Raw genomic sequence first — 26,856 nt, 5'->3', positions numbered from 1 at the left:
GTAGTTCCTTGAGAGCCGTCGTGGTGTCGGCTTGGAGGGGAATATACACGGCAGTGACAATAACCCAAGAAAAAATGATCTTGGGAGAACAAAAGGATTTGAGTTCCTGTACATTACCACAATCACACCATTTTTAATCATGAGGCATACCCCTCCACCTTTGTTTTTACCATAGAGTTCTTTCTTTCTGTTTGTGCGATGAACAGAGAACCCTGATGGCTGTGTGGACAGGAACAATATTTCTGTATAGAGCTACGTCATCAATATAAGAAATTAAGACTAAAAGTAGTCTGTTGTCTTATGTAGGCCTGCCCACATTTTCCCACAGTCCAATATGGCAGCCTTGTAAAATGTACAGCATGGATAGAACACTGAGAAAGACACTACATTCTGAAAGATGGTATCATCAAGATGGCAGCTAGTCCACTTGTCTTAGAACATCACCTTGAACTAGCACCTTCATTCCACTCATTTTATTTATATGGCTCAATTATGATGTGCGGATAAAAATGACCTGGTCTCTATAAATAACATTGGGATTTCATGGGGTGCGATAAAGTGGGTCCAGTAGGTGTTAACGCAGGGCAAGTGATGGAGAATTTTTTTTTAATGAAAAGGTCAACATCAAGGTTGGTAAAGGGCAAGGTCAATTGTATGGAGAGAGAGTGGGAGTGAGATATAGAGGAGCAGGGCTGGGACACACCACCTTGACCTTCTCTGACTCCTCACCACTTCTCACTCACCCCCTCACTCACCCCCTCTCCTCCATCCAAGGCCCCATTCCCCAGTCAAATCTAGATCCTTCCTTTCATTTTTCTTTTCTCCTCCATCGCGGTCCTCCAACGGCTCCACATAACCCCCTTTCTCCCCTTGGACTTTCCCCTCCAATATCTTCCTCTCTCCCCCTTTCTCCTCTCCATATCTCAGTTCCTTACTAATCCATGTGCTGTATTCTCCACCTGTACCCCCCATCCCCTCTTATCATCCTTTCTCCACCATCTCATCGCCCTTTATCGCCTCCTCCCCATCACAGGCCCCTCCCCCACCCCCCCACACATACCTCAACCACCTATCCCCCACTCCCATCACCTCTCCATCTACCCCTCTACTCTCCACCCTGCTAATGTACAGGACTGTTTCTACTGATAAGAGGCTCACATCATCGCTAACAGCTAACTCTCTCCCGCCTCTCCAATGCTACCACTAATGAAGCTGTCAGCACTGATCTATCTATCGTTCTGTATGGGGGAGAGAGGGAGTGTTTGTGTGTGTGTGTGTGTGTGGGGGGGGGGTGACAGGGAGGTAAGAGGGTGAGCAGAGAGAGCGCGAGAGAGGGTGAGGGGGGGGGGGCTACAGCAGCACCTAGACGTCTACACAGATTCTGTCAGACCTGGGCCATGATAGTAGATCTCAGTAATACAAAATAATGGTGTTCCAAAAAGGTCCAGTTGCCAGGCCAGGACCACCAATACATATTCCATCTAGACACTGTTGCCCTAGAGCACACAAAAACTATACTCACGTCGGCCTAAGCATCAACACCACAGGTAACTTCCACAAAGCTGTGAACGATCTGAGAGACAAGGCAAGAAGGGCATTCTACGCCATCAAAAGGAACATAAAATTTGACATCCCAATTAGGATCTGTCAAAAAAATACTTGAATTAGTTATGAACCCATTGCCCTTTATGGTTGTGAGGTCTGGGGTCCACTCACCAACCAAGACTTAACCAAATGGGATAAACACCAAATTGAGACAAATTGAGGAATTCTACAAAAACACCTTCTGTGTACAATATAAAACACCAAATGATGCATACAGAGCAGAATTAGGCCTAATTATCAAAATCCAGAAAAGCGTTGTTAAATTCTACAACCGCCTAAAAGGAAGCGATTTCCAAACCTTCCATATTAAAGCCACCACCTACAGAGATTAATCTAGAGAAGAGTCCCCTAAGCAAGCTGGTCTTCGGGTCTGTTTGTGTTTGCGTACAGAGCCCCAGGACCAGCTTGCTTAGGGGACTCTTCTCTAGGTTCATCTCTCTGTAGGTGGTAGCCAGGATAGCATCAGCAACACAATTAGACAGAGTGGCAGAATACCTGACGACTGTGACCGATCCAACATTAAGGAAAGCTTTGACTATGTACAGACTCAGTGAGCCTTGCTATTGAGAGAGGCCGCAGTAGGCAGACCTGGTTCTCAAGAAGACAGGCACACCGCCCACAAAATGAGGTGGAAACTGAGCTGCACTTCCTAAAATCCTGCCAAATGTATGGCCATATTAGAGACACATACAGTGCATTTGTATTTAGACCCCTTGCCTTTTTCCACATTTTGTTACATTGCAGCCTTATTTTAAAATTATTAAATCGTTTTTTCCCCTCATCAATCTACACACAATACCTCATAAATGACAAAGCAAAAACAGATTTATTTTATGTTTGCAAATGTATAAAAAATTCTTAACAGAAATATTTACATAAATATTCAGACCCTTTCTCAGTACTTTGTTGAAGCACCTTTGGCAGCAATTACAGCATTGAGTCTTAGGTTTGACGCTACAAGCTTAGCACACCTGTATTTAAGGGAGTTTTTCCCATTCTTCTCTGCAGATCCTCTCCTCTGCTGCACAGCTATTTTCAGGTCTCTCCAGAGATGTTCGATCGGGTTCAAGTCCAGGCTCTGGCTGGGCCACTCAACAAGGACGTTCAGAGACTTGTCCTGAAGCCACTCCTGTGTTGTCTTGACTGTGTGCTTAGCGTCATTGTCCGGTTGGAAGGTGAACCTTCGCCCCCCCAATCTGAGGTCCTGATTGTTCTGGTGCAGGTTGTCCTCAAGGATCCCTCTATAATTTGCTCAGTTCATCTTTCCCTCAATCCTGACAAGTCTCATAGTCCCTTCTGCTGAAAACCATCCTCAAAGCATGATGCTGCCACCACCATGCTTCAGCGTAGTGATGGTGACAGGTTTCCTCCAGGCATGACTATTGGCATTCAGGCCAAAGAGTTCAATCTTTGTTTCATCAGACCAGAGACTCTTGTTTCTCATGCTTTGAGAGTCCTTTAGTGGGTGCCTTTTGGCAAACACTGAGCGGGCTGACATGTGCTTTTTACTGAGGACAGGCTTCTGCTGCAGAGATGGTTGTCCTTCTGGAAGGTTCTTCCATCTCAACAGACGAACTCTGGAGCTCTGTCAGAGAGACCATCGGGTTCTTAGTCACCTCTTTGACCAAGGCCCTTCTCCCCCGATTGTTTAGTTTCTTCCATTTAAGAATGATGGAGGCCACTGTGTTCTTGGGGACATTCCATGCTGCATAAATGTTTTGGTACACTTCCCAAGATCTGTGCCTCGACACAATCCTGTCGACTGACTGGGACCTTATATAGACAGGTGTGTGCCTTTCCAAATCATGTCCAATCAATTGAATTTACCACAGGTGGACTCCAATCACGTTGTAGAAACAGCTCAAGGATGATCAATGAAAACACGATAAACCTGAGCTCAATTTAGAGTCTCATAGCAAAGGTTCTGAATACTTATGTAAATAAGGTATTTCTGGGTTTTTTAAACACTTTGTCATTATGGGGTATTGTGTGTAGATTGATTATATTTTTTTTTGTTTATCTATTTTAGAATAAGGCTGTAATGTAACAAAATGTGGAAAAGGGAAGGAGACTGAACACTTTCCGAATGCACTGTATATCCTCCAGATTACACAGACCCACAAAGAATTTGAAAACAAATCCAATTTTGATAAACTACCATATCTATTGGGTGAATACCACAGTGTGCCATCATAGCAGCAATATTTGTGACCTGTTGCCACAAGAAAAGGGCAGCCAGTGAAAAACAAACACATCCCATATTTGTGTTTATTTGTTTTTGCACATCGTTCTAACACTGTACATGGCCACAATATCAGGTTTGAAATATCTAAATTCCTCTAAAACTTGAATGCTTATCTTTGAAATAAAATATCACTTTTTTAATTATGTATTTCACTTGCTTTGGCATTGTAAACATAGTTGAAGTCGGAAGTTTACATAAACTTAGGTTGGAGTCATTAACTCGTTATTCAACCACACCACAAATTTCTTGTTAACTTAACAAACTATAGTTTTGGCAAGTCGGTTAGGACATCTACTTTGAGCATGACACAAGTGATTTCTCCAACAATTGTTTACAGACAGATTATGTCACCTATACTTCACTGTATCACAGTTCCAGTGGGTCAGAAGTTTACATACACTATGTTGACTGTGCCATTAAACAGCTTGGAAAATTCCAGAAAATTATGCCATGGCTTTAGAAGCTTCTAATAGGCTAATTAATATAATTTGAGTCAATTGGAGGTGTACCTGTGGATGTCGTTCAAGGTTTACCTTCAAACTTTGCTTGACATCATGGGAAAATCAAAAGAAATCAGCCAAGACCTCAGAAAAAAAATGTAGACCCTCAACAAGTCTGGTTCATCCTTGGGAGCAATTTCCAAATACCTGAAGGTACCACGTTCATCTGTATAAACAATAGTATGCCAGTATAAACACCATGGGACCACACAGCCGTCATACCTCTCAGGAAGGAGACGCGTTCTGTCTCCTTGAGATTAACATATTTTGGTTCGAAAAGTGCAAATCAATCCCAGAACAACAGCAAAGGACCTTGTGAAGATGCTGGAGGAAACAGGTACAAAGGTATCTATATCCACAGTAAAACTAGTCGTATATCGACATAACCTGAAAGGCCGCTCAGCAAGGAAGAAGCCACTGCTCCAAAACCTCCCATGTGGGTGGTAGCATCATGTTGTGGACGGTGCTTTGCTGCAGGAGGGACTGGTGAAGTTCATAAAATAGATGGCATCATGAGGAAGGACAATTAAGTGGACATATTGAAGCAACATCTCAAGACGTCAGGAAGTTAAAGCTTGGTCTCAAATGGGTCTTCCAAATGGACAATGACCCCAAGCATACTTCCAAAGTTGTGGCAAAATGGCTTAAGGACAACAAAGTCAAGATATTGGAGTGGCCATCACAAAGCCCTGACCTCAATCCTATAGAAAATTTGTGGGCAGAACTGAAAAAGTTTTTGTGAGCAAGGAGGCCTACACACCTGACTCAGTTACACCAGCTCTGTCAGGAGGAATGGGCCAAAATTCACCCAACTTATTGTGGAAAGCTTGTGGAAGGCTGCCCGAAACATTTGACCCAAGTCAAACCCTAGTCACACCCTGGCCTAACCAAAATAGAGAATAAAAAGCCTCTCTATGGCCATGGCGTGACACCAACACTGAAATGATGGTGTTAAGAGCAAGATCATGGCGTTAATATAAAGAGACAGTTTCATAGTTTTATCTCTGTCTTTTTGTATTTGTTTCCCCTTCCTAAAATAACAAAGCTGCACAGGTCTTTAAATCTAGCCCCTTGTATTTCAGTGAACAAAAAGTTGGCGTTATATGTTCCAGAAGGTTTCCATTTTATAAACCTTGTTAGGGTGTCATGGAACATCTTGGTATCATCATGGAGAACAGACAGTTGAGAGCTGTATACAGTGCCTTGCGAAAGTATTCGGCCCCCTTGAACTTTGCGACCTTTTGCCACATTTCAGGCTTCAAACATAAAGATAGAAAACTGTATTTTTTTGTGAAGAATCAACAATAAGTGGGACACAATCATGAAGTGGAACGACATTTATTGGATATTTCAAACTTTTTTAACAAATCAAAAACTGAAGAATTGGGCGTGCAAAATTATTCAGCCCCTTTACTTTCAGTGCAGCAAACTCTCTCCAGAAGTTCAGCAAGGATCTCTGAATGATCCAATGTTGACCTAAATGACTAATGATGATAAATACAATCCACCTGTGTGTAATCAAGTCTCCGTATAAATGCACCTGCACTGTGATAGTCTCAGAGGTCCGTTAAAAGCGCAGAGAGCATCATGAAGAACAAGGAACACACCAGGCAGGTCCGAGATACTGTTGTGAAGAAGTTTAAAGCCGGATTTGGATACGAAAAGATTTCCCAAGCTTTAAACATCCCAAGGAGCACTGTGCAAGCGATAATATTGAAATGGAAGGAGTATCAGACCACTGCAAATCTACCAAGACCTGGCCGTCCCGCTAAACTTTCAGCTCATACAAGGAGAAGACTGATCAGAGATGCAGCCAAGAGGCCCATGATCACTCTGGATGAACTGCAGAGATCTACAGCTGAGGTGGGAGACTCTGTCCATAGGACAACAATCAGTCGTATATTGCACAAATCTGGCCTTTATGGAAGAGTGGCAAGAAGAAAGCCATTTCTTAAAGAAATCCATAAAAAGTGTTGTTTAAAGTTTGCCACAAGCCACCTGGGAGACACACCAAACATGTGGAAGAAGGTGCTCTGGTCAGATGAAACCAAAATTGAACTTTTTGGCAACAATGCAAAACGTTATGTTTGGCGTAAAAGCAACACAGCTCATCACCCTGAACACACCATCACCACTGTCAAACATGGTGGTGGCAGCATCATGGTTTGGGCCTGCTTTTCTTCAGCAGGGACAGGGAAGATGGTTAAAATTGATGGGAAGATGGATGGAGCCAAATACAGGACCATTCTGGAAGAAAACCTGATGGAGTCTGCAAAAGACCTGAGACTGGGACGGAGATTTGTCTTCCAACAAGACAATGATCCAAAACATAAAGCAAAATCTACAATGGAATGGTTCAAAAATAAACATATCCAGGTGTTAGAATGGCCAAGTCAAAGTCCAGACCTGAATCCAATCGAGAATCTGTGGAAAGAACTGAAAACTGCTGTTCAAATGCTCTCCATCCAACCTCACTGAGCTCGAGCTGTTTTGCAAGGAGGAATGGGAAAAAATGTCAGTCTCTCGATGTGCAAAACTGATAGACATACCCCAAGCGACTTACAGCTGTAATCGCAGCAAAAGGTGGCGCTACAAAGTATTAACTTAAGGGGGCTGAATAATTTTGCACGCCCAATTTTCAGTTTTTGATTTGTTAAAAAAATCCAATAAATGTCGATCCACTTCATGATTGTGTCCCACTTGTTGTTGATTCTTCACAAAAAAATACAGTTTTATATCTTTATGTTTGAAGCCTGAAATGTGGCAAAAGGTCGCAAAGTTCAAGGGGGCCGAATACTTTCGCAAGGCACTGTATCTCTGGCTGTGGGTATTATACAGTATGAGGGAGTTAGGAGGGTGTGTTGTAGGTGTAATGCTATCAGTTGAATTGGCAGTAGCAGTGAGTGGGTAAAATAAATTGTGTAGCCAAGCCAGAAAGAAAAGCCATATTACAACTTCTGCATTTTAATAATTGCATTGTTTGTTCTATAACCTGTTAGTTCATACACCTTGCCACAATAAGAAGAGACAGTGGCAGAATATTTATATATTTATTGTAACGACGTTCGTCTGTAGAAGGAGAAGCGGACCAAAAAGCAGCGTGGTGGTTACTCATGTTCTTTAATGGAAAATGAACGATACATGAAATAACTTAAATCTACAAAACAACAAACGGAACGTGAAAAACCTATACAGCCTATCCTGTGACAACACACACACAGTGACAGGAACAATCACCCACAAACACACAGTGAAACCCAGGCTACCTAAGTATGATTCTCAATCAGAGACAACTAATGACACCTGCCTCTGATTGAGAACCATACTAGGCCGAAAACATAGAAATGCCCCAAAACATAGAAAAACAAACATAGACTGCCCACCCAACTCACGCCCTGACCATACTAAATAAATACAAAACAACGGAAATCAAGGTCAGAACGTGACATTTATATATATAATTCAACCACATCTTTGTTTCATCACAAAACCGGAGAGCAACATCTGTCCACAAAGCATTTTGCATGTAACAAGTTAATGTTTCTGACATTTTTGGACAAAACAATCATTGATTTAGAATCACGGAGAGCTATCGCAACAGGAGCTGCCTCCACTATTCCAGCACCTTTTCAACTTTAACATCATCAAATCACTTCTGCTTAGTTTAATACAGTGACAACTAAAAGATACCAAAAACAATTTAGTCCAATCAATTTAACCTAAATATGATGTGACTGTCAGTTTGGCTCAATGCTGATTGGCTATTATTTTATTTTAAAAAATATCAAGGGAGGCCAGATGCTCGCTGGGTGGGCGTCTGTCCGCGGTGGCGGCTCTGGTGCTGGACGTGGCCCCCACTTCACCATAGTCTTAGTCCACCACCTTGTCCGCTTCCGTGGCCTCCTAACCACGGCGACCCTACTAAATGACCCCACTGGACTGAGGGGCAGCTCGGGACAGAGGGGCAGCTCGGGACAGAGGGGCAGCTCGGGACAGAGGGGCGGCAGCTCGGGACAGAGGGGCGGCAGCTCGGGACAGAGGGGGGCAGCTCGGGACAGAGGGGCGGCAGCTCGGGACAGAGGGGCGGCAGCTCGGGACAGAGGGGCGGCAGCTCGGGACAGAGGGGCGGAAGCTCTGGCAGCTCTGGGCTGAGGGGCTCTGGCGCCTCTGGGCTGAGGGGCTCTGGCGCCTCTGGGCTGAGGGGCTCTGGCGCCTCTGGGCTGACTAGCAGCTCTGGCTGCTCCATGCTGACTGGCGGCTCTGGCTGCTCCTTGCAGACTGGCAGCACTGGCGGCTCCTTGCAGACTGGCAGCACTGGCGGCTCCTTGCAGACTGGCAGCACTGGCAGCTCCTTGCAGACTGGCAGCTCTGGCTGCTCCTTACAGACTGGCATCTCTGGCAGCGCTAAACAGGCGGGAGACTCCGGCAGCGCTGGAGAGGAGAAAGGCTCTGGCAGCGTTAAACAGGCGGGAGACTCTGGCAGCGCTGGAGAAGGAGAAAGGCTCTGGCAGCGCTAAACAGGCGGGAGACTCCGGCAGCGCTGTAGAGGAGGAAGGCTCTGGCAGCGCTGGACAGGCGGGAGACTCCAGCAACGCTGGAGAGGCGAGGCACACTGTAGGCCTGATGCGTGGTGCTGGCACTGGTGGTACTGGACCGAGGACACGCACAGGAAGCCTGGTGCGAGGAGCTGCCACCGGAGGGCTGGTGCGTGGAGGTGGTACTGGATAGACCGGACCGTGGGGCTGGTGCGTGGAGGTGGTACTGGATAGACCGGACCGTGGGGGGGGGGGGGGGGCTGGCTTCCCTTGGCATCCATGAGAGCACATCACTGTGAATTGGGTCATATTTTTAATTACATTTTTTTATTTCACCTTTATTTAACCAGGTAGGCCAGTTGAGAACAAGTTCGCACGAGACCGGGCAGACGGAAGCCCGAGAGTCAGCCCCAAAAATGTATTGGGGGGGGCACACAGGGAGTATGGCGAAGCCAGGTAGGAGCCAAGTGCCATGGTGGGTGATTGTTCATGTCTCTGTGTTTGCACCAGATAGGGCTGTTTAGGTTTTTCACATTTCTTGTTTTGTTAGTCTAGTCATGTATAGTTTCTTTATTAAAGAACCATGAATAATAACCACGCTGCGTTTTGATCCGCCTCTTCTTCGACTCAAGAAAACCGTTACAGAATCACCCACCACCACAGGACCAAGCGGCGTGGTGACTGGCAGCGGCAGCAGGAGCAACACGGTCTGGATTATACGACTTGGGAGGAAATAGACAGGTGGGTGATTCTGTAACGGTTTTCTTGAGTCGAAGGAGAGGCGGACCAAAACGCAGCGTGGTTATTATTAATGGTTCTTTAATAAAGAAACTATACATGACTAGACTAACAAAACAAGAAATGTGAAAAGCCTAAACAGCCCTATCTGGTGCAAACACAGAGACAGGAACAATCACCCACCAAACCCAACACCAAACAGGCTACCTAAATATGGTTCCCAATCAGAGACAATGACTAACACCTGCCTCTGATTGAGAACCATATCAGGCCAAACATAGAAATAGACAAACTAGACATGTAACATAGAATGCCCACTCAGATCACACCCTGACCAAACAAAACATAGAAACATACAAAGCAAACTATGGTCAGGGTGTGACAAGCAGTGCGACACAAACAACAACACAGAGTTACACATGGAATAAACAAACGTACAGTCAAAAACAGAATAGAAATACATCTATATAAAGTGTGTGCAAATGAGGTAAGATTAGTTAGGTAAGGCAATAAATAGGCCATAGTGGCGAAGTAATTACAATTTAGCAATTAAACACTAGAGTGATAGATTTGCAGAAGATGAATGTACAAGTAGAGATACTGGGGTGCTAAGGAGCAGAACAAAAATAATAATAATATGGGGATGAGGTAGTTGGATGGGCTATTTACAGATGGGATATGTACAGGTGTAGTGATATGTGAGCTGCTCTGACAGCTGATGCTTAAAGTTAGTGAGGGAGATATAAGTCTCCAGCTTCAGGGATTTTTGCAGTTCGTTCCAGTCATTGGCAGCAGAGAACTGGAAGGAAAGGTATAGGTTTTGGCTTTGGGGGTGACCAGTAAAATATACCTTCTGGAGCGCATTCTACGAGTGGGTGCTGCTATGGTGACCAGTGAGCTGAGATAAGATGGGCTTTACCTAGCAAAGACTTATAGATGGCCTGGAGCCAGTGGGTTTGGCGACAAATATGAAGCGAGGGCCAGCCAACGAGACCATACAGGTTGCAGTGGTGGGTGGTATATGGGGCTTTGGTGACAAAACGGATGGCACTGTGATAGACTGCATCCAATTTGCTGAGTAGAGTGTTGGAGGCTATTTTATAAATGACATCACCGAAGTGAAGGATCGGTACGACAGTCAGTTTTACGGGGGTGTGTTTGGCAGCATTAGTGAAGGATGCTTTTTTTGCGAAATAGGAAGTTGATTCTAGATTTAATTTTGGATTGGAGATGCTTAATGTGAGTTTGGAAGGAGAGTTTACAGTCTAACCTGACACCTAGGTATTTGTAATTGTCCACATATTCTACGTCAGAACCGTCCAGAGTAGTGATGCTAGACGGGCGGGCAGGTGCGGGCAGCGATCGGTTGAAGAGCATGCATTTAGTTTACTTGCATTTAAGAGCAGTTGAGAACACGGAAGGAGACTTGTATGGCATTGAAGCTCGTCTGGAGGTTAGTTAACACAGTGTTCAAAGAAGGGCCAGAAGTATACAGAATGGTGTCGTCTGCGTAGAGGTGGATCAGAGAATCACCAGCAGCAAGAGCGACATCATTGATGTATACAGAGAAAAGAGTCGGCCCAAGAATTGAACCCTGTGGCACCCCAATAGACTCTGCCAGAGGTCCGGATTACAGGCCCTCTGATTTGACACGCTGAACTCTGTCTGAGAAGTAGTTGGTGAACCAGGCGAGGCAGTCATTTGAGAAACCAAGGCTGTTGAGTCTGCCGATAAGAATGCAATAATTGACAGAGTCGAAAGCCTTGGCCAGGTCGATGAATACGGCTGCACAGTATTGTCTTTTATCAATGGCGGTTATGATATCGTTTAGGACCTTGAGCATGGCTGAGGTGCACCCATGACCAGCTCGGAGACCAGATTGCATAACGGAGAAGGTACGGTGGGATTCGAAATGGTCGGTGATCTGTTCGTTAACTTGGCTTTTGAATACCTTAGAAAGGCAGGGTAGGATAGATATAGGTCTGTAACAGTTTGGTGCTAGAGTGTCTTCCCCTTTGAAGAGGTGGATGAGAGGGGGATGACCACATTTGACACGTGCATGAGTATGTGTACGAGTGCGTGTGTGTTTGTGTTTGTGATTGTGTGTGGTATGCATGACCGTATGGGTTAATGTCTCTTGTCTCCTGACTGTCTGGCCTCTCTGACTCACTGTTTCATTCTGACGAGGCACAAATACGCAGAAAAGTTGCCAAAACAACAACTAACAATACATCACAAATGGATCATGTTGACAACTCCCACTACTTTATTAACTCTGTTGCTTTCCATACTACTTAAGCCTTTGCTCTGATATGTTGTGTTTGACTTTACGGTAGCCAGCTCGATCACAGGGTGTAACATCATTCTGTAATAGTCATAAATCTCAGATATTTATGGAGCCCCTCAGCTCTCTCAAATGTCACCCTGTAGCTCACCCTGTCCGGCTGCAAATGTCAACCAGAGTGAAACTGAACCTCAGAAGGAGAGTGAGGGTATTACTTTATATTATGAATATCATGGTTTCGGTGGTGGGATAATATTGGTTTTGATATGATATGACGCAATATAATGTACTAGGATATAAGATAATAGGATATTATGGCATTTTAATGACCAGATGCTTTTATCCAAAGTGACTTAACACAATCAACTCATACAGTAGTAGGCTATATTTCGCCCATACCGGAATCCAACTCAATTCTGTTATTCCAGGCACCAGAATCAAATTAAATAAGCCATCAAAGCTCAAAATAGACATTGTCTCCATTGTCTGAGTCAGCTTACTGTTTATGATTCATGACGTTCGTAGAGGACATGACTAATGGTTAATACCAGCTATAAACAGTGCAGTGTGTTAAAAAGCAATGTGGGAAGGGGGTTAAGATGTTAGTGTGTGTTTAAAAAAACAAGTATTATTATTGTTTAAAAAAATGTAGGGGGTAGTTAAGCTTTAATAATGCAGATAGATTGTTGGTTCTGTCAATGTAATTGTCTGCATCACTTCCAATCCCCCCCCCCCCCCCTAATTGGAGTAAACTAATGGACAACAATTCTTAGGCTTCTACTACCAGCTTATACATACATACATTTGAAGTCGGAAGTTTACATACACTTAGGTTGGAGTCATTAAAACTCGTTTTTCAACCACTCCACAAATATCTTGTTAACAAACTATAGTTTTTGCAAGTCGGTTAGGACATCTACTTTGTGCATGACAAAAGTAATTTTTCCAACAATTGTTTACAGACAGGTTATTTCACTTATAATTCACTGTATCACAATTCCAGTGGGTCAGAAGTTTACATACACTAAGTTGACTGTGCCATTAAACAGCTTGGAAAATTCCAGAAAATTATGTCATGGCTTTAGAAGCTTCTAATAGGCTAATTGATATAATTTGAGTCAATTGGAGGTGTACCTGTGGATGTATTTCAAGGCCTCCCTTCAAACTCAGTGCCTCTTTGCTTGACATCATGGAAAAATCAAAAGAAATCAGCCAAGACCTCAGAAAAAAAATTGGAGACCTCCACAAGTCTGTTCATCCTTGGGAGCAATTTCCAAATGCCTGAAGGTACCACGTTCATCTGTACAAACAATAGTACACAAGTATAAACACCATGGGACCACGCAGCCGTCATACCTCTCAGGAAGGAGACGCGTTCTGTCTCCTAGAGATTGACGTACTTTGGTGCAAAAAGTGCAAATCAATCCCAGAACCACAGCAAAGGACCTTGTGAAGATGCTGGAGAAAACAGGTACAAAAGTATCTATATCCACAGTAAAATGAGCCCAATATTGACATAACCTGAAAGGGCATTCAGCTAGGAAGAAGCCACTGCTTCAAAACTGCCATCTAAAGCCAGACTACGGTTTGCACATGGGGACAAAGATCATACTTTTTGGAGAAATATCCTCTGGTCTGATGAAACAAGAATAGAACTGTTTGGCCATAATGACCATCGTTATTTTTAGAGGAAAAAGGGGGATGCTTGCAAGCCGAAGAACACCATCCCAATCGTGAAGCACGGGGGTAGCAGCATCATGCTGTGGGGGTGCATTGCTGCAGGAGGGACTGTTGCACTTCACAAAATAGATGGCATCATGAGGTCGGAAAATGATGTGGATATATTGAAGCAACGTCTCAAGACATCAGTCAGGAAGTTAATGCTTGGTCACAAATGGGTCTTCCAAATGGCTCAGTTACACCAGCTCTGTCAGGAGGAATGGGCCAAAATTCACCCATCTTATTGTGGGAAGCTTGTGGAAGGCTGCCCGAAACATTTGACCTAAGTTAAACAATCTAAAGGCAATGCTACCGAATACTAATTGAGTGTATGTAATCTTCTGACCCACTGGGAATGTGATGAAAGAAATTAAAGCTGAAATAAATCATTCTCTCCAGTATTATTCTGACATTTCACATTCTTAAAATAAAGATTTGATCCTAACTGACCTAAGACTGGGAATTTTTACAAGGATTAAATGTCAGGAATTGTGAAAAGGTGAATTAAATGTATTTGGCTAAGGTATATGTAAACTGTACATACAGTACCAGTCAAAAGTCTGACACACCTACTCATTTCAGGGTTTTTCTTTATTTTTACGATTTTCTACAATGTAGAATAATAATGAAGACATTAAAACTATGAAATAGCACATGGAATCATGTAGTATCCAAAAAAAATTGAAATCAAAATATATTTTATATTTGAGATTCTTCAAGTAGCCGCCTTGATTGACAGCTTTGCACACTCTTGGCATTCTCTCAATGAGCTTCATGAGGTAGTCACCTGGAATGCATTTCAATTAACCGGTGTGTCTTGTTAAAAGTTAATTTGTGGGATTTCTTTCCTTCTTAATGTGTTTGAGCCAATCAGTTGTGTTGTGACAAGGTAGGGGTGGTATTAGAAGATTTTTTATTTGGTAAAAGACCAAGTCCATATTATCGCAAGAACAGATCAAATAAGCAAAGAGAAACAACAGTCCATCATTACTTTAAGACATGAAGTTCAGTCAGTCTGGAACATTTCAAGAACTGAAAGTTTTGCAGACGCAAAGAAATCAAGCGCTATAATGAAACTGGCTCTCAAGAGGACTGCTACAGGAAAGGAAGACCCAGAGTTACCTCTGCTTCAGAGGATCAATTCATTAGAGTTACCAGCCTCAGAAATTGTGTCACACCCTGATCTGGTTCATCTGTCCTTGTGATTGTCTCTACCCCCTCCAGATGTCGCTTATTATCCACAGAATTCTTCCCTGTGTTTCCTGTCTCTCTGTGCCAGTTTGTCTTGTTTGCCAAGTCAACCAGCAGTTTGTCAAGCAGTCTCTGTTTTTTTCGTGTCCTCCTGGATTCAACCCTTGCCTGTCCTGACTGCGAACCCACCTGCCTGCCAATCTGCCTGTTCTGACTACCAGCCTGCGTATCCCCTTGTACTGTTTTGGAAACTGGCTCTCACGAGGAACTCCACAGGAAAGGAAAACCCAGAGTTAGAGGATAAATTCCTTAGAGTTAACTGCACCTCAGATTGCAGCCCAAATAAATGCATCACAGAGGTCAAGTAACAAACACATCTCAACATCAACTGTTCAGAGGAGACTGTGTGAATCAGACCTTCATGGTTAATTTTCTGCAAAGAAACCACTACTAAAGGACACCAATAAGAAGAGACTTGCTTGGACCAAGAAACACGAACAATGGACATTAGACCGTGGAAATCTGTCCTTTGGTCTGATGAGTCCAAATTTGAGATTTTTGGTTTCAACCGACGTGTCATTGTGATACCCAGAGTAGATGAACGGATGATTTCTGCATGTGTGGTTCCCGGTGTGAAGCATGGATTAGGAGGTGTGGGGGTGCTTTGCTGGTGACACTGTGATTTATTTAGAATTCAAGGCACACTTAACCAGCATGCCTACTACAGCATTCTGCAGCGATACACCATCCCATCTGGTTTGCGCTTAGTGGGACTATAATTTGTTTTTCAACAGGACAATGACAATGACCTAACACACCTCCAGGCTATGTAAGGGCTATTTGACCAAGAAAGAGAGTGATAGTGTGCTGCATCAGATGACCTGGCCTCCACAATTACCCAATCTCAACCCAATTGAGATGGGTTGGGATGAGTTGGACCGCATAGTGAAGGAAAAGCAGTGCTCAGCATATGTGGGAACTCCTTCAAGACTGTTGGAAAAGCATTCCAGGTGAAGCTGGTTGAGAGAATGCCAAGAGTGTGCAAAGCTGTCATCAAGAATCAAAAATATATTTAGATTTGATTTTTTTTTAAAATTAGGTTACTACATTATTGCATATGTGTAATTTCATATTTCTACAATGTATATATATATATATACATTGTAGAACTATGAAATTATACATATGCAATAATGTAGTAACCTAATTTATAAAAAATCTAATCTAAATATATATATATTTAAAGAAGAACCCTTGAATGAGTAGGTGTGTTCAAACTGTTTGCTGGTACTATATATGAGTGAGTGTGCATGTGATGAGAGGGGTGTGTGTGGTTACGTGTTTGTGAGCATGTATCGGTTTGTGTGTGAGTGTGCATGTACATGCACGTTCATGTGTGTGTTTGTGTGTGTGTGTATTAGCTGGGCAGCAGGTGTTCCTTGGCCTTGGACTCCGGTGAGGTTATTGAGATGCCAGACCCTTGGCCTCTAGATCAAGGGCCACACTTCTCCTTTCCTATGATGAGCTCTTAACTGACTGTAAGGGCATGCAGGAAGTCTGGGTGTGTAGGTATGTGCCAAAGAGTGTGTGTGTGTGTGTGTGTGTGTGTCTTGGGGATATGTGTGTGTGGGGGGGTGGGGTGTATGTGTGTGTCTTTGCCTGAACCCAGCTGGCTGATGATTTTATCCACTCTGACAGGGCAGAAGGACAGAACAATAAAAATGTACATTTTCTCTCTCCATCTCTTCCTTCCTCTATCTCTCTCTCTTCTTCTCTCTATGAGGCATAATCCATCTGATTTAACAAATTGCCACAAAAGCATACTCATCCATATTTCACAGGCAAGTCTGTGTGAATCTCATAGAAAGTACACTGGCTCTCTACGGGTGGAACAGTGATATGAAATGATTGTGAGTGTGTGCTAGCTCCGTCCACGCTCCATTGACAATGAGGGGAGTTGTTCATAGTAACAAATAAAAAATCTGTTTCACTGTTCAACGTGTTTGCTCATCATTATTGGACACAATCATTCCCAATAATCCCCAGTCCCTGGCTACACAGTATTCCCAACATAATTTCCAATCGACAAATAACGATATACTGTAAATCCTCCCCTCTCTCTTTCTGTCTGCCAATTTGCCTTTCTGTTTCCCGCTCCATTTTTTCTCTATCTCGCTTCTCTCTCTTTTTTCCCTCTGTCTTTCTGTCTCTCTCTCCCGCTCCCTCTCTCAAACATGTGATTGGTTGACATTTATGACATGTGTGTTTTACAATGTGCCAAATACAGACCAGTTGAAATCCTCTATTCTCTCCCTCTGCGTTTTTGTTCAAGTCCAGCTCTTGCTAGAGGATCCCTAAGCCCTGAGCCTGGTGACAGAGCCAATTGTGAATCCAAACAGCCTGAGCAGCAGACAGAGAGGGAGAGAGAGAGACAGAGAGGAGAGAGAGAGAGAGAGACAGAGAAAGAGAGAGAGACGCTCACACTGATAGAGACACACGCTGTGAAAGAGGCAGAAGCAACAGCTACAGCAACAGAGCCAACATGCTCCCTCTCTCATACACACACAAACACACACATAGAGAACCAGACCCATGCCAGGGGAGACGGTGAGCACACACCCACACTGAGGAGCACCTTCTCTGGGGAGTAGATCTCACAGACCCCCCTCCACCTGGTTCTCTGGGACTTATTTTTGAATAACAAGGAGCTGAGAAAAAGGTGTTTGTCTGTTTGTTTGCAAAATACACAAACCGGGAAGAGAGGCAGAAGGAGAGAGCAAAGAAAAGAGGGATGAGTGGCGTGTTTGGCACAGCTGCTGATGCCAGGGGCTGAGGGAGAGAGGGAGGCTGACGAAGAGAGAGAGGAGGGATCTGAAGACCTGAGGATTGGAGGAGAGGAAGACTGGCACATGAAGAGCTGATCAAACTTATGGACAGAGAGGAGATAGGGACACAGTACCGGGAAACACACACACACGGACACACACACACGCACACACACAACAATGACGAGGGAACAAAGTCCACGCTTCAGTCCTGGGTGAGTTAACTTCTACTGAGCCAAACACACACACACACACTCATAATACACACACACACACACACACAGATGCAATCACATACTTGCACATACGCACTCATACACACAGATGTATACGCACACTGAGAATAAATTCCTGTCGGTGTGTCATCATGAGGACCTCTTCCAACCCTGACCCTGTCTCCTCACTCACATATCTCCAGGGTTAAGAGAGCGAGATCAGATCAGAGAGGGAGAAAGGAGTGTGCTTGTTTACCTGTGGATGAATGTGAGCGAGTGTTTACCTGGAGCTTACCTTGACAATCATCCAATAATATTGGATGATTGTCTGCAGTGGATTGGTTTGGTAGCTGTATTGTATCCAGGCAGATAAGTGATTGATAGCCGACTGTATATGGAATTGGTATAGTTGGGTTTGTAGCTCAACCCTCTGTCATAAATTCTGTTATTCCAGAAGCAGCATTTCATAACAGATTTCAGAGGCTGTCTTGATTATGTAAACACATAAATCCTGTAGCGTAACGCTGTCAAATTTCATGTAGCACTTTTTGAAAATGAAGTATACCCATGGGTACACTATAAAAGAGTGTTTGTAGGGTAAACTTTGGGTTGCTATAGCATTGTCTCTGGCTGTATTTGCATTCTCTGTCTATTGCACTGTATTAGCCCTTTAATGGAAATGTGGTCAAGCTGTAATGCTGTTTGCTCCATTGGGTCAGCACGTTATAATGAATATATAGTAGGCTTTAGTAGTGAGGCTTGAATTGCAAGCATTTTTAATATTTATATCATTACAAAGCCACCTGTAATTATATTCCTTTCCTGCAGATTCTGTCCAGCCCTGGTAATAACATGATAATAATCTAGTATTCACCACGGTGATTACATGTATTTTTGTATTTTGTGGTCAAAACAACAATATCGGCTTACTGTGTTTTGGGGCAGAGGTAACGCTAACTCTGGCTGGCTTGGTGGCTGCTAACAACCTCTATACTGACCGTGTTATGTCAGCTGTCGTAACCTGGCATAAGTGATCATGATCATCTTTTGGTACACCTTGTGAAGAGCTCTTCTTTGTCTACACCCATTCAGCATCGTTCACACCGTCTTAGGCCTTAGCCCCACCCATCTCTGTAAGGATTCACGTGAGGCCATGTGCTAACAGTGAGTACGGTAGTGTACTAAACAAAGATTTCAAGACTAAAGGCTGTTTTATACGACGTCTATCATGTCGATAGACGTCGTATAAAACAGCTATTTATTTTGTATTTATTTGTATTTATTTAACCTGTAGGCCGTCATTGTAAACAAATTCTTATTTACAATGACGGCCTTCCCTATGCAGTTGTTGCAGTGATGTCATGAACTTGTTGTTGTCGTAATGAAAAAGTATATACACAAAAACAACAGGCTGCATGACATCAGCAAGTATAAGCAACTTTCTAAACAATGTTCTGGTTAGTTTCTAGCTTGTTAAGCCATATTAAGCCAGTTCAAATAATGACCATATCATATAGCTGACAAAGTCTTAACCTTAGATCATTTGTCTTCATTATTACAGGAAAATAAACTCACAACAAGATCATTATTACAAGTTAATGGCGAGCTAATTACAGAAAATAGCTTACGGTTTTGAGTGTGAAAAACTAAAATCAGGGAGTTCTACCGGAGAATTTTTGAATTTGAACTAAAGTTCTATCCTAATTTGACTTTGGTGCAGGTCATGTTGTTCTTCACATTACCATCTCTGGGAAACACACACTGTATTAAATAAAATCTAAGTTTATTCATCACATGCACAGGATACAGACGGTGTAAACGGTACAGTGAAATGGTTATTTGCATAGTGGAGTCTTTTGTTTAGACATCTAGCTAGCTAAAAAATTAACTATAATCCCAAATCATAATGTTACTAACCTTCATGAATCTACGGGTAGCTAACCAACTAGGTTCAATGCTAACTAGCTAGCTAACATTAGGCTATTACCAGAAATGCAAATGGCTCTGAGATACAAATAATATTTCTACACAGATTGTAATATTAGCTAGCGAACCATCCAGCAAATGTTAGCTAGCTAACAGTACACTTTAACCTGCAATGAAAACAACTTTCTGATCAAATTAGAAACTTATAATATCTGAAAATGTAGCTAGCTAGACTATTACCTGTATACATGGATGAACGCTTCTCCCTCTCTGTCATGGATGTAATGGTTGCCCTTAGTTTGAAGATGCAAACCGGAGACAGGTATTTTATACAATAGCCTTCTGTGCTTTCTTTTCAACTCCCTCTGCATTTGCAATCACGCCTGAATTTTCTCCAGCTTCTCAGCTATCATACTCTGGTTCCACCGGGCACTCCACTGATTTCAAAACTCGGTCCTCAAGAAAGTGGAGAGCCTTAGCAACACTTTTGCAGTTCTTCTTCAAATGCCTCTCCTGTGAAGGAGTGACAAGCGAAGTATGGCTAGTGTCCTGAAATGAGTCACTGTTACAATGCATTCGGAAAGTATTCAGACCCCTTGACTTTTTCCACATTTTGTTACGTAACAGCCTTATTGTGTAATTGATTGAATTATAATTTTTTTCCTCATCAATCTACACACAATATCTCATAATGACAAAGTGAAAACAGGTTTTAGAAATACCTTATTTACATAAGTATTCATACCCTTTTCTATTAAAGATGGTGCCGACGGAGATGGTCGCCTCGCTTCTAGTCCTCAAGAAAGTATTTTTATGTATTATTTCTTACATTGAAAATATAAGAATGTTATTACATACAGCCGGGAAGAACTATTGGATATCAGAGCGACAACATTTGACCAACATTACAACCAGGAATACGACTTTCCTGAAGTGGATCCTTTGTTCGCACCACCACCCAGGACATTGGATCTGATTCCAGAGGCCAACCCAAAACAACGTCGCTGCAGAAGAGGTAGACGGAGCGGCCTCCTGGTCAGACTTCGAAGGTGTGCACACCACCCACCACTTCCGAGTATATTACTCGCCAATATCCAGTCTCTAGATAACACGGTACACTCAATTAGGGCAAAGGTTGCTTTCAGAGAGACTTCCAGGATTATAACATTCTCTGTTTCACAGAAACATGGCTCTTTCGGAACATGTTGTTGGAGCCACCGGGATTCTTTATGCGTCGCGCCAACAGAAATAAACATCTCTTTGCGAAGAAGAAGGGCCGGATGTATGCTTCATGATTAACGACTCATGGTGTAATCGTAACAACATACAGGAACTCAAGTCCTTTTGTTCACCTGACCTAGAATTCCTTACAATCAAATGCCGACCAGAATTCTCATTGGTTATTATCACAGCCATGTATATCCCTCCTCAAGTCGATACAACAACGGCCCTCAAGGAACTTCACTGGACTCTATGCAAACTGGAAACCATATATCCCGAGGCAGCATTTATTGTAGCTGTGCATTTTAACAAAGCAAATTTGAGAAGGCTACCTAAATTCCAACAGCATATTGATTGTAGCACTCATGCTACACTCATACACTGGATCACTGCTACTCTAACTTCCGCGATGCATACAAAGCCCTCGCCCGCCCTTCCTTTTGAAAATCCGACCACGACTCCATTTTGCTCCTACCATCCTATAGGCAAAAACTCAAACAGGATGTACCCGTGACTAGAATTTATCAACACTGGCCTGACCAATCGACCAATCCACAAGTCACTTTAAAAATGCCACTTTTATAATGTTTACAAATCGTGCATTACTTATCTCATATGTATATACTGTATTGGGGCGGCAGGGTAGCCTAGTGGTTAGAGTGTTGGACTAGTAACCGGATGGTTGCAAATTCAAACCCCCGAGCTGACAAGATACAAATCTGTCGTTCTGCCCCTGAACAGTTAACCCACTGTTCCTAGGCCGTCATTGAAAATAAGAATTTGTTCTTAACTGACTTGCCTAGTTAAATAAAGGTAAAATTAAAATTCTATACCATCTATTGCATCTTGCCTATGTCGCTCGTTCATTGCTCATCCATATATTTTTACATGTACATATTCTTATTCCATCCCTTTACTTAGAGTTGTGTGTATTAGGTAGTTGTTGTGGAATTGTTAGATTACTTGTTAGATATTATTGCACTGTCGGTACTAGAAGTACAAGCATTTCGCTACAGTCGCATTAACATCTGCTCACCATGTGTATATGACACATAAAATCAGATTTTATTTTATTTGAGACTCGAAACTGAGCCCAGGTGCTTCTTGTTTCCACTGATCATCCTTGAGATGTTTCTACAACTTGATCTGAGTCCACCTGTGGTAAATTCTATTGATTGGACATGATTTGGAAAGGCACATACCTGTCTATATAAGGTCCCACAGTTAACAGCGCATGTCAGAGCAAAATCCAAGCCATGAGATCGAAGGAAATGTCCATAGAGCTCCAAGACCGTATTGTGTCCAGGCACAGATCTGGGGATCAGGGGAGAAGGGCCTTGGTCAGGGAGGTGACCAAGAACCCGATGGTCACTCTGACAGAGCTCCAGAGTTCCTCTATGGAGATGGGAGAATCTTCCAGAAGGACGACCATTTCTGCAGCACTCCACCGATCAGGCCTTTATGGTAGAGTGGCCAGATGGAAGCCACTCCTTGGTAAAAGGCACATGACAGCCTGCTTGGAGTTTGCCAAAAGACACCTAAAGGACTCTCAGACCATGAGAAATAACATTCTCTGGTCTGATGAAACCAAGATTGAACTCTTTGTCCTGAATGCAAAGTGTCAGGTCTGGAGGAAACCTGGCACCATCCCTACGGTGAACCATGGTGGTGGCAGCATCATGCTGTCGGGATGTTTTTTTAACGGCAGGGACTGGGAGACTAGTCAGGATCAAGGCAAAGATGAATGTAGTAAAGTACAGAGAGATCCTTGATGAAAACCTCCTCCAGAGCGCCCAGGACCTCAGACTGTGGTTAAGGTTCACTTTCCAACAAGACAATGAGCCTAAGCACACAGCCAAGACAACATTGGAGAGGCTTCGGGGCAAGTCTCTGAGTGTCCTTGAGTGGCCCAGCCAGAGCCCGGACTTGAACCCAATCGAACATCTCTGGAGAGACCTAAAAATAGCTGTGAACCTGACAGAGCTTGAGAGGATCTGCAGAAAAGAATGGGAGAAACTCCCCAAATACAGGTGTGCTAAGCTTGTAGTGTCATATCCAAGAAGACTCGAGGCTGTAATCGCTGCCTAACGTGCTTCAACAAAGCCATGTAAAGGGTCTGTATACTTATGTAAGTGTTATATTTCAGTTTTTGCATTTTTTTTCTTCTAAACACCTGTTTTTAATTTTCATTATGGGGTATTGTGTGTCGATTGATGAGGATCTTTTTGTAATTAATCCATTTTAGAATAAGGCTTGTTACGTGACAAAATGTAGAAAAAGTCAAGGGGTCTGAATACTTTCTGAATGCACTGTATATCACATCATTTTTACTCTACAGCTTTCTCCGTCTCCATCTCTATTCCTTTCCTCCCTCTCTCTCTCTCTCTCTCTCTCTCTCTCTCTCTCTCTGATACATGTGCAAAATACACACATAAACACACACACACCCCTATAATCCCTTTAGTGGAGTTAGCATGAAGGCTGCCTGCTGCTGTTGCTAAGCTTCCCACTGCTAGAGGAATGGTTCAGAGAGACAGAGACTGAGGGAGGAAGATAAAAAATTATGGAGTGAAAAGGTGGAAAGAGAGATATTAGATAACGATGTAGTGGTGGAAAATGGATGTACAGTATATAGGTGATAACATAAAGAGATAAAAGGAATGAGGAAAATACTAAAAAGGGAGGAGGGAGGAAAATAGAAAATTAACAGAGTAGAAGGTGGGATGAGGAATTTAAATGGGGCAGGACAACGCAAAAGGATGTGAAATGCTTAGCCTCTTCATTGATGGGCAGAGAATAATGATGTCTCTCTGGTTTCAGGGCACAGCAGGGAGATGACAATTTACCCAAACATGGGGAGAGAGGGGGATAGTGAAAGAGAGGGGAGAGGAGTGTAGAGAGAAAGGTGTGATGGTTTTTGCTAACCATGGGGAGAGAGGGAGGGAAAAAAGAGAGGGGAGGGAGGAGAGAGAGGGGTTTTAGCCAACCTGCAGGGACCTCACACATAAACCATCACAGGGAGTTAGGCTTTGGAAGAGGAGAGATGAGAAATAGAGAAGGGGATGCGATAGGAGATAAAGAGAGCGAGAGAAATGAAAATAAAGAGAGTGTTAGCAGAGTGAAATCCTCTTGTCCATTGTGGTGGTCTCCTCTGTCCCTGGAAGCTGTAAAAACCTCAATGGAGGAAAACGGTCAGAACCATGAAGGGCTGGGAATTTGAAGGGAGGAGAGTGTCTGAAGGTTGCCTAGATAGGGAGGGATAGAGGGAGTGAAGTAAGAGGGGGGAAGGAGGAAGGGGAGGTGGGGGATTAAAAGAGGAAAGGTTTGGAAGAAAGGGGTGTTGAAAGGGTATGTGTGTGTGTGTGTGTGTTGGGGTGGGAGGGAGGGCCGTTTATGCTTTTGACCTTGAAAAACATTGGTAACCATAGTGAGCATGCTGAGGTTGTCCTCTGTGTTCAGGATTTTACAATTAGCCCACAGAAGGTGACTTCAACACACACACACACACACACACACACACACACACACACACACACACACACACACACACACACACACGTACACACAATCACATTCTTAGGGTGTGGAAGATTATATAATTAGCCTGGTTGGCATAAAGATGGGAACTGACAGTCTGTCTGATGTGCTAGGGGAGAAGAAGCTATCAGACCCAGGAAGGTCAATTACACACACACGCACGCACGCACGCACACACACACACACACACACACACACACACACACACACACACACACACACACACACACACACACACACACACACACACACACACACACACACACGCACACACACACACACACACACACACACACACACACACACACACACAGTACCCACACAGCACACACACACAATATGATAATATTTTTTACGATCTCCGTTGGGGTCTCAACTTGCTGTTGAGAGTTAGAGTTGTAGAATAGACTAGGTGCAGTTTTTTCTTCTTATGTCAGTCACTGACTCAATTAGCACATTTCAGCTAAAAAAATGTTTACATTGGTAAGTTAGTCTAGCCAGCTATCTAAACTTGTAGTAATCATGGTGGAATTATGGACTGGGGCCCCATTGATTTTGTTAGTCACCCTCACTCAGATATCATATTAACATGGCATTAGTCAGGACAACGTTGCTGGAAATTTGCTTAAAAATGGGCAACATTTATCTGCACCCTATCGCAAAATGTATGGAAATGCAAATTTTCGCATGGGCCCTCAGAAGGTTAGGGCCAATTCTGACTGCATGTGTGGGTATACAGTGCCTTGCGAAAGTATTCGGCCCCCTTGAACTTTGCGACCTTTTGCCAAATTTCAGGCTTCAAACATAAAGATATAAAACTGTATTTTTTTGTGAAGAATCAACAACAAGTGGGACCCAATCATGAAGTGGAACGACATTTATTGGACATTTCAAACTTTTTTAACAAATCAAAAACTGAAAAATTGGGCGTGCAAAATTATTCAGCCCCTTTACTTTCAGTGCAGCAAACTCTCTCCAGAAGTTCAGTGAGGATCTCTGAATGATCCAATGTTGACCTAAATGACTAATGATGATAAATACAATCCACCTGTGTGTAATCAAGTTTCCGTATAAATGCACCTGCACTGTGATAGTCTCAGAGGTCCGTCAAAAGCGCAGAGAGCATCATGAAGAACAAGGAACACACCAGGCAGGTCCGAGATACTGTTGTGAAGAAGTTTAAAGCCGGATTTGGATACAAAAAGATTTCCCAAGCTTTAAACATCCCAAGGAGCACTGTGCAAGCTAATATTGAAATGGAAGGAGTATCAGACCACTGCAAATCTACCAAGACCTGGCCGTCCCTCTAAACTTTCAGCTCATACAAGGAGAAGACTGATCAGAGATGCAGCCAATAGGCCCATGATCACTCTGGATGAACTGCAGAGATCTACAGCTGAGGTGGGAGACTCTGTCCATAGGACAACAATCAGTCGTATATTGCACAAATCTGGCCTTTATGGAAGAGTGGCAAGAAGAAAGCCATTTCTTAAAGATATCCATAAAAAGTGTCGTTTAAAGTTTGCCACAAGCCACCTGGGAGACACACCAAACATGTGGAAGAAGGTGCTCTGGTCAGATGAAACCAAAATTGAACTTTTTGGCAACAATGCAAAACGTTATGTTTGGCGTAAAAGCAACACAGCTGAACACACCATCCCCACTGTCAAACATGGTGGTGGCAGCATCATGGTTTGGGCCTGCTTTTCTTCAGCAGGGACAGGGAAGATGGTTAAAATTGATGGGAAGATGGATGGAGTCAAATACAGGACCATTCTGGAAGAAAACCTGATGGAGTCTGCAAAAGACCTGAGACTGGGACGGAGATTTGTCTTCCAACAAGACAATGATCCAAAACATAAAGCAAAATCTACAATGGAATGGTTCAAAAATAAACATATCCAGGTGTTAGAATGGCCAAGTCAAAGTCCAGACCTGAATCCAATCGAGAATCTGTGGAAAGAACTGAAAACTGCTGTTCACAAATGCTCTCCATCCAACCTCACTGAGCTCGAGCTGTTTTGCAAGGAGGAATGGGAAAAAATGTCAGTCTCTCGATGTGCAAAACTGATAGAGACATACCCCAAGCGACTTACAGCTGTAATCGCAGCAAAAGGTGGCGCTACAAAGTATTAACTTAAGGGGGCTGAATAATTTTGCACGCCCAATTTTTCAGTTTTTGATTTGTTAAAAAAGTTTGAAATATCCAATAAATGTCGTTCCACTTCATGATTGTGTCCCACTTGTTGTTGATTCTTCACAAAAAAATACAGTTTTATATCTTTATGTTTGAAGCCTGAAATGTGGCAAAAGGT

General features: G+C 43.1%; 1 protein-coding gene across 1 annotated transcript in view; it reads left to right on the top strand.

Annotated features, from left to right (window-relative positions):
- The first annotated feature begins 17,210 nt into the window (after positions 1–17,210).
- Positions 17,211–26,856, top strand: part of LOC139376305 (leucine-rich repeat and immunoglobulin-like domain-containing nogo receptor-interacting protein 3) — a 60,619-nt gene continuing 50,973 nt past the window's right edge. Inside the window, exon 1 of the mRNA XM_071118684.1 lies at positions 17,211–17,857. The gene's annotated coding sequence lies outside the window, so the exon portion shown is untranslated. The remainder of the gene's footprint in view (positions 17,858–26,856) is intronic.

The sequence above is a fragment of the Oncorhynchus clarkii genome, chromosome 20 (genome assembly GCF_045791955.1).
Source record: "Oncorhynchus clarkii lewisi isolate Uvic-CL-2024 chromosome 20, UVic_Ocla_1.0, whole genome shotgun sequence".
Classification (NCBI taxonomy): domain Eukaryota; kingdom Metazoa; phylum Chordata; class Actinopteri; order Salmoniformes; family Salmonidae; genus Oncorhynchus; species Oncorhynchus clarkii.
This window is presented reverse-complemented; position numbering and strand designations above follow the sequence as displayed.